Genomic DNA, 9,881 nt, shown 5'->3' with positions numbered 1-9,881 from the left:
GCCGGACTACAATAAAACATAACCAATCATCTCAATGCAGTGAGGAGGAGAAACTTTATGGGTGGATACAAGTATTAGTACTTACGATGGGGCCCGGGGCTTAGCGCGGGGGGCGTTTCTCCGGACTGTCATCGACGTCCCATGCGGAGTTATCCGCGAGGGAGCCCTTCCCCTTCTTGGGCGCCTCCGCCTCCAGAGTTGTGGAGGCCACCCTCTCCTTCCTCCCCCATCAAGGGGAGAGTCGCTTTCCTCCTCCTCATCCTCGTTGTCTTCGGCGGCAGGGGAACGGGTCTTGTCTTCGGACGTCACGTCCAAAGTGCCCTTGCAGTGGGGGCCACTCCAGACCCCCTTGGCCTTTCTTGTGGCCTTCTTTTATGGTGCCTTGTAAGGCGCCGGCTCCAACATCTTCGCTAAGCGCGGGATGACTGGTTCTTCAGGCAGGGGAGCCGGACATCGGCTCTGCTTCGCCTTCTTCAACCAGTACTGAAAAAGCAATGAAAATAAAAGCTTAGATATCACCCTTGAAACAAGCAAGTAGGGGATGTGTTGAAAATAATGTACCTCATTGGGGATGTGGTTTATGTCATGACCACGATCCGAATCTGTGGCCGCCGGTATCTCGTTGCCCTTGAAGAGCAACTTCCAGGCATCTTCGTGAGCTGTTTCGAAGAGCCTCCCCAAGGTGTGGTGCTTTTTCGGGTTAAAATCCCATAAAGGGAGGCTTCGGCTCTGGCAGGGGAGGATCCGGCGCACCAGCATCACTTGGATTATGTCGACAAGCTTGATGTCCTAGTCGATCATGCTTTGAATGCGCGTTTGCAGAGCAATCAGCTCTTCTGACGAACACCAGTTCGGGCTCTTCTCGACCCAGGAGGTGAGTCGGACGGGAGCGCCGGAGTTGAATGCGGCTGCCGCGGCCCAAGTGGCGCCGTGGGGTTCAGTGATGTAGAACCATTGTTTCTGCCATTCCTTGACAGACTCCACGAATGTGCCCTTTGGCCAAGAGACATTGGTGAGCTTGCTCACCATGGCGCCCCCGCACTCTGCGTGTTGTCCATCCACCACCTTGGGCTTCACGTTAAAGGTTTTGAGCCACAGCCCGAAGTGGGGTTGGATGTGGAGGAAGGCCTTGCACACGACGATGAACGCCGAGATATTGAGGAAGGAGTTCGGGGATAGATCGTGGAAGTCTATCCCGTAGTAGAACATTATCCTGCGGATGAAGGGGTGGAGTGGAAACCCCAGCCCGCGGAGGAAGCGGAGGAGGAACACTACCCTCTCGTCGGGCTTCGGCGTGGAAATCATTTGTCCTTGGGCTGGAAGACGGTGGGCGATTTCCTTCGCCAGGTACCCGGCCGCCCGAAGCTCGGCGATATCTTCCTACTTGATGGAGGAAGCCATCCACTTGCCTTGACCTCCGAATCCGGACATGGTTGAGTACTTTCTTGAGTGGGGAACAGATGAGGACTTGGGCGCTGGAGCTCAAGAGTGGAAAAGGCAGGAAGAAGGCGTGGGGGAAGAAGGAGGAATCTTATCTCCTTATAAGGGCAATGAATATTGAACGCCACCCCACTCGCCTCAAAGTTCGCCTGCTCCCAAGGGCTGTATAAACGACACGGTTGGGTTACCCACACTTGTATTGATGAGAATCCCACGATAAGGGGACACGATCTCTGCTTTTACAAGACGTGTCAATGGCAACCGCGTCTCGAAGCGTGGAGCGGTAGGCAAAAAACGATTCGAAATTATGACCGGATGGACGTGATGTCATGTTGTAAAAGCTATCAGCGGATTGGACTCGTGTATTATTATATTCTCTCTACGGTTGTGTGTGGTGTGTGTTACAGGTCCGGACACGATCAATTCGTTCGAAGACTATTCTAGATTTCGGAAGGAGGAACTCGCCTTGCAATGCCGAAGACAGCACTACGCGTCGGATACCTTGTCATTGAAGCCAGGTTCAGGGGCTACTAAGGGAGTCCTGGACTAAGGGGTCCTGGGGCATCCGGCCTGTTGGCCATGGGCCGCACTGATGGGCTGTGAAGATACGAAGACCGAAGACTGCACCCGTGTCTGGATGGGACTCTCCTTGGCGTGGAAGGCAATCTTGGACCGGATATGTAGATTCCTTTCTTTGTAACTGACCTTGTGTAACCCTAGATCCTCCCGGTGTCTATATAAACCGGAGGACTTAGTCCGGATAGGGAAGACTCATTATCATAGCCATACAAGCTAGACCTCTAGGTTTTAGCCATTACGATCTTGAGGTAGATCAACTCTTGTAATATTCATATTCATCAATATCAATCATGCAGGACATAGGGTATTACCTCCATAGAGAGGGCCCGAACCTGGGTAAACTTCGTGTCCTTGTCTCCTGTTACCATCGACCTTAGACACATAGTTCGGGACCCCCTACCCGAGATCCGCCGGTTTGGACACCGACACCTGGAGAGGAGCCACCCACAGTGCCAGGAATTCCCTCAGGAGCATGGCCCCCGTCAGCTCCGCTGCCTTCGCGTTGCCCAGCCTCAGGTCGACGTTCATATTATCCAGCACCATCTTCGCCCAGTCGTCAGTAAGCTTCACGCAGGACTACCCCTCATCAGGCCGGGGCATTCCCATCGGCAGCTTCAGCCGTGGGTGGACACACTTGGCATCCATCATAACCCACTTGCTCCTGAAGCTATCGGCCTTCTTCCCGGTCTTCGATATCGCGTTAGCCTTGCCGGCTGCGATGAAGTTTGCGCACCCCGTGGTGTGGCCATCGCTGATCCGGAGGTACAAGAAGTGGCGCATCAGTGCCACGGATGGCATCACCCTGACGTACGCCACACAGTAAAAGGCAAAGATGGACACGAGAAGAACGGAGTTAGGATGGAGATGAAGAGCCTGTAACATGTAGTGATGGAGGACCGCATAGAAGAAGTAGGAGAAGGGGGGTAACGAGGCCGGCGACGATGCTGCTCATGAAGAAGGGGTAGAAGGAGCTCTTCGGAGCTTCAGGCACGGCGGAGCCAGCCCGGAGCTTGGTCTCCCCCTTCTCGTTGTTCTCCCGCGCTGTCAGCAAGTGCGTGACGGCGAGGTTCTTCGTCGAGACATTGGGCGCCTCTAGAGCCGGCTCGTACCAGGCGGGCGGCGAATCAACCTTGGGCTTTCGGGGCGCCATTGGTTGAAAGCTCAGAAGGAGATTGGAGCAGATCTGGAGATTTTGGAAGTGAGGAGCAAGAGAGGTGATCTGGAGCAAGGCGAAGGAAGGCAATGAAGGCAAGCGTTCCCCGCATCAGCCTTTTGTTAGGCGGGCAGTTGACGAGGCTGCGTTGGGAAGCGGAGACGCCCACGTCCAATCAGTCACCACGCACCAACCATGGTCGTAGGCTGATGGGGCCCGCGGCGCTCCATCCTTGCCCTTTGGCTTCGCTTCGAAGCCAAGCCCGAGCGCGCCTTGGGCCCGGGGGCTACTGTTGGCATTCTGGGAACGGGGGTCCCCAGACTTGCTTGCCTGTGGCCCGCAGCGTGGCTCCACCAGTGGCCCCGTATGACCCATCTTCACCAGCAAACATTCAAGACCCTCGCGAGGGGCCAGGCCTCGTGAGTCGAACGATGCAAGACCTCCTCAGGGGCGGCCTCACTAGGCTGGCTTGCGAGGGGCGGAGAGATCAAGGCAAGGGACACCTCACAAGGTTCCTATGACGCAAGCCATGACGATTGGAACCAGGAAGGCGCCAAGCGGGCGCCAGCGCATGCAGTGTCCTCGTTTCCTCTTTGCTGCTAAAGTGGCAAGCGTAGATGAGGAGTCCCGAGGCATCAGGCAAAGGTTTCCATATCGGTGCAACAAGACCAAGACTAGTAGGACGGCAAGACAGAGGTCACCGTGGAGACCAAGACCACATCACCACCAGAGCCTTTGGCAGGCGAAGACCACTTTTGTCATGATAGCTTGTACTAGTTGTCTCCCTTCGAATTTGGCCGTTGTGGGATCCCTTCCCGCTCGATATTTGGGAAGAGGACCAGGGCCTCTATAAATAGGACTAGCCACCACCATGGAGGGGAGATTCCGATCTTCAACCACATAAGCGCACCAAGCACAAGAACACCTCTCCTCACGAGGTTGTTCTTCCCTTGTACTGTTCATCCTCATCCCAAGAGGCAATCCACCACACCACACTGGAGTAGGATATTACACCACAACGATGGCCCGAACCAGTATAAATCTTGTGTCTCATGTTCTTTGGGTTCGTCGAGCTAGGCCGTGAGATCGTAGAGTGCGCGAGCTAGAGAGGGGGAGAGATCTTCGTGCGCACCCCAGTGTCCGAACCTCAAGGGTTTTGCCGGAACCCGAAATCCGACATATACCTGAGCATTAACATGAATGAATCCAACAGAAATGTCACTCTGAAGCCTACAGAGGGCATCATGCGGGAGATAGAACTGCACACAAGGTATTACAATCTGGTTTTTATTGGCGTACTCTTTTTAAGGATGCTCATAAGTTTGTTCTATCTTGTGATGAATGACAGAGAATTGCTAATATTGGTAGACGTCAGGAAATTCCTATGAATTATTCACTTGTTATTGAACCATTTGATGTTTGGGCTTCGATTATATGGGACCTTTTCCTTCCTCTAATGGGTATACACATATTTTGGTTGCTGTTGATTATATCACTAAGTGGGTAGAAGATATTCCAACTAGCAGTGCTGATCATAACACCTCCATTAAAATGTTGAAAGAAGTTATTTTCCCGAGGTTTGGAGTCCCTAGGTATTTAATGACTGATGGTGGTTCACACTTTATTCATGCTGCTTTCCATAAATTGCTTGCTAAATATGATGTCAACCATGAAATTGCATCCCCTTATCACCCTCAATCTAGTGGACAAGTTGAACTTAGCAATAGAGAAATAAAATTGATATTGCAAAAGACTGTCAATAGGTCTCGAAAGAATTGGTCTAAGAAACTTGATGATGCACTTTGGGCCTATAGAACCGCTTATAAGAATCCTATGGGTATGTCTCCATATAAAATGGTTTATGCAAAATCTTGTCATTTGCCTCTTGAGTTAGAACATAAAGCATATTGGGTAATTAAAGAACTCAATTATGACTTAAAACTTGCTGGTGAAAAGTGGTTATTTGATATTAGCTCACTAGATGAATGGAGAACCCAAGCTTATGAAAATGCCAAATTATTCAAAGAAAAGGTTAAAAGATGGCATGACAAAAGAATCCAAAAGCGGGAGTTCAAAGTTGGTGAATATGCTCTATTGTACAATTCCCATTTTAGATTTTTTGTAGGAAAACTTCTCTCCAAATGGGAAGGACCTTATACCATTGAAGAAGTTTATCAATCTGGAAATATCAAAATCAATAATGCCGAAGGAACTAATCTGAATGTGGTCAATGGACAAATAATTAAGCACTATATTTCAGGTATGCCTATTAATGTAGAAACTAACATTATTCAAACCATGACACCGGAGGAATACATAAAAGAGACCTTCCAGAACACTCCAGAACCCGAAAAAGGAAGGGGCATGTGATACGGTAAGTAAACGGACTCCAAAAATTCCACAAAAATATTTTCTATCAGTTTTGGATTATTATAAAAAATAATAAGAAACATCCGAGAAGGCAACCTAGGTTCCCACTAGGCACCAGGGCGCGCCTGCCCCACCTGGCGCGCCCTGGTGGGTAGTTGCCCCCTCGAGAACCGTCTCGACTCCGTTTTCCTATGGTATACTTGTTTCCCAAGGTAAAATTCTTTTTATATATACCCCCGAACGATTTGACCACCGTATCACGGAGAAATCCTCTATTCTTGTTTCGTGTTGTTTTTCTGGCAGATCTAAAAATATGTCGTCACAAGATTCAGATGGAGAGAACTATGTTTTCGACCATGTTAAGATCCAAATATCTTTAGGGATACCTATCCCTACCTATGGGCCATAGATGAGGAGGAAGACACCGATTTGGAGGAGATGGAGGATGCCTCCTCACGTGAAGATGAAGTTCCACTAAGCCAGCCTGGAGATATGCAAGTGGAATTCAAGAAGTCAAGTCTCCCAAATGGAGTAAACAAATCTAAGAGCCAATTTATTCGGTCTTGTTTTCTGTAGGAAAGCAAGAGGGCATTAGGCAAAAGGATATTGAAGCTTGAGCAGGAAAATGATGATTTGAGGGAGGAAAATGTTATCCTCAAACGTAAACTGGAGAAGAAGGACAAGCCTACCTCCTCACCACCACCACCATCACCAAAGAAGGAGACTTAAGCACACAGGTATGGGCACTCCCATTGGCTTAGGCCAAGCTTGGGGAGATGCCCCGGTATCGTATCACCGTCATTTTTATTATGTTTACCAGTTTTTAGTTCGATCCTTAGTTATTTCATTATTTAGTTGAATAAAAGTTTAGTATGATCTATTTTTGAGTGCTAGTTTCATGATCTATCTATCTATGTAATCGAGTGAGAGTTATATAATAAAGATTAGTTTGAGTTTTTGCTTCTTTACTTTCTTGTTTCAATTAAACTAAAGAAAATAATGAAAAAGAGCATATGCTAATGTTATGGAATGTAATGACATTACATAAGGAAAAGTATCAGTGGTAAAATTTACTGAGAGTCGACAAACATAGCATTGGTCAATGATGCAATTCATGGAAGAGAAGATTCACATGCAAATATACTATCTTGGACATCTTTTATGATTATGAGCCCCCATTAAGTATTTTATGTCAAATTGTTGAAGTTGGACAAGGAAGACAACATAATGATTTATGTTTGTTCATATTCACATAGAAGTTATATTGTCATAGATCCTCCAACATGTGGTGCTTGCCCAATATCTTTGCTAGCCAAAAATCTGCACTAAGTAGAGATACTACTTGTGCATCCAAAAAACCTTAAAACCAAATCTAGTTGAATATGAGTGATCATGAGTTATTATTGTTGACATCACCCTTGAGGTGAATAAGTTTGGAGGCAAAACATAAGCCCCTATCTTTCTATGTGTCTAGCAGAAACTTTTTGCTCCATATATATGTCGTGAGTGTTAGCAATCATAGAAGATTAAATGATGGTTGAGTATGTGGATGTGCTTAAAAGCTCTGACATGAGACCCTTCCTGAAAATATGATGAATTGCAATTGCATTGTTGACTGAGAACATAGTTTTTTAGTTTTCTATAAAGTTTATGCTTTATACTTTGATGTCGTGATGAATTGTTACTTGCTCATGAGAAGTTTTATGATAAAGTTTATTGTTGTTATAATAATAAGCATGATGCTACTATGTCCGTATTTTGTTTTTATTGAAACCTCTCTCTCTCTAAACATGTGGACATGATTTTCGATATCGGCTTTCGCTTGAGGACAAGTGAGGTCTAAGCTTGGAGGAGTTGATACGTCCATTTTGCATCATGTTTTCCTACTATTAATTATAGTGTTTTTATGCAATATAACACTTTGTGGAGTAATTCTAATGCCTTTTCTCTCATAATATGCAAGGTTTACACAAAGAGGGAGATTACCGGCAGCAGGAATTCTGGACCTGAAAAAGCTACGTCAGAGATACCTATTCTGCAGATCTCCAAATGAGATAAATTTTACGGACAATTGTTTTTGAATATATGAAAATTGTTGGAATATATAAATACCAGAGGGGGCCACCTAGGTGCCCACTTGGCACCAGGGCACGCCTGCCCCCTGGCGCGCCCTGGTGGGTAGTGGCCCCCTGGCCTGCTTTTGGTGCCCATCGCCTGGTACATAAGGTCATTCACCCTATAAAAAAATAAGGAGAGGACTTTCGGGATGAAGTGTTGTTGTCTCGAGGCGGAATTTGGACAAGAGCACTTTTGCTCTCCGGCGGAGCAATTCTGCCGGGGACACTTCCCTCCGGGAGGGCGAAATTGAAGCTATCGTCATCACCAACAACCCTCTCAAGTGGGAGGGTCAATCTCCATCAACATATTCAATAGCACCATCTCATCTCAAAACCCTAGTTCATCTCTTGTGTTCAATCTTTGTATCAAAAGCTCATATTGGTACCTATGGTGACTAGTAGTGTTGATTACATCTTGTAGTTGATGCTAGCCGGTTATTTGGTGGAAGATTACATGTTCAGATCCATTATGCTATTTATTACTCCTCTGATCTTGAGCATGAATATGTTGTGTGAGTAGTTACTTTTGCTCTTGAGGACATCAGAGAAGTCTTGTCATAAATAATCATGTGAATTTGATATTCGTTCGATATTTTGATGATATGTATGTTGTGATTCCCTTAGTGGTGTTACGTGAACGTCGACTACATGAAACTTCACCATCTTTGGGCCTAAGGGAATGCATTGTTGAGTAGTTATTAGATGTTGGGTTGCTAGAGCGACAGAAGCTTAAACCCTAGTTTATGCGTTATTCCGTAAGGGGCTGATTTGGATCCATATGTTTAATGATATAGTTAGATTTTATCTTAATTCTTCTTTCGTAGTTGCGGATGCTTGCGAGAGGGGTTAATCATAAGTGGGAGGCTTATTAAAGTAATAACAGCATCCAAGCACCGGTCCACCCACATATCAAATTATCAAAGTAGCGAACACGAACCAAACCAACATCATAAAACTGACTAGATGAAATTCCCGTGTGTCCTCAAGAACGCTTTGCTTACTATAAGAGATTGTTTTGGCCTGTCCTTTGCTACAAAAAGGATTGGGCTACCTTGCTACACATATTGTTACCATTGCTACTTATTACTTGTTACAAATTATCTTGCTATCAAACTACCTGGTACCGACAATTTCAGTGCTTGCAAAAATTACCTTGCTGAAAACCGCTTGTCATTTCCTTCTGCTCCTCGTTGGGTTCGACACTCTTACTTATGGAAAGGACTACGATTGATCCCCTATACTTGTGGGTCATCAGAGAGTCGTTGCCATCTCACCTTCCTGAGTAGGACACAAACCCTAACATAAGTCAAAGAGAGATCTAAAATGAAGCCCTCCGACCAGAAAATGTTGGGATCCACTCCGCCCCATGGCCCTAAGGCCAGCAGAGGCGAGGCGGACAGACGGAGATGCTAGCTGGAGGTAGAGAAACCCTAGTTTTTTGGGGAGGCGGCGGATACTTAGTGTTAGCGCATCTAGAGATGAATTTGCCAAATTCGGTCTTCTAAATGTTTGCAAGCGAGTCCGACCACGACCATGGACAGCGTTAAACGACCCCTCATATTTTCTGGTGGACAACCACACCCCTAATATCTAAACCCTTAAATCCATGCACATTGGTCATATAGCACAAATTATCCATAGTTCTACAAACTACACATGCAAAAGTGAACTCAACGTCCATACTAAGGTTAGACAACGTGATGAATCAGTCGCAAGACACAATTCGTCCCATGTGCTCTGTCGTCATCTGTGCCGCTTCCGTCGCCTCATACTCTCTATGTATGCTGATCTCCTCCCTCCCCATCAACCCACTTCTTGCCTTCCGCATCCAAGATGCTTGGGTACATCAACATTATATGTCCTTCTCAATCCCATTAATCCAAAAGTTAGGGCCTTCTCGAGCTCCCATGCACGCCTCTGTCTTCTCCAACTGTCGTCTCCCTCCCAAGTTCCAACTTGTGGTTTAGCCTCTCCTGGTCCCAGCTCATCCTCTCTTTTTGTGCATCCAACATGAGCTTGTACCTCTCCTCTTTCTTATCCTCCCTTCTAGAAACAAATATATGTCCATTGATGACCCACAAGTATAGGGGGTCAACCATAGTCCTTTCAATAAGTAAGAGTGTCGAACCCAGCGAGGAGTAGAAGGAGATGGCAAGCGATTTTCAGTAAGGTATTCTTTGTAAGTGTTTTAAGTAATAATTATAGATAGTTTTGTAGCAAGA

This window comes from Triticum dicoccoides, chromosome 3A, assembly GCF_002162155.2.
Source record: "Triticum dicoccoides isolate Atlit2015 ecotype Zavitan chromosome 3A, WEW_v2.0, whole genome shotgun sequence".
Classification (NCBI taxonomy): Eukaryota; Viridiplantae; Streptophyta; class Magnoliopsida; order Poales; family Poaceae; genus Triticum; species Triticum dicoccoides.
This window is presented reverse-complemented; position numbering follows the sequence as displayed.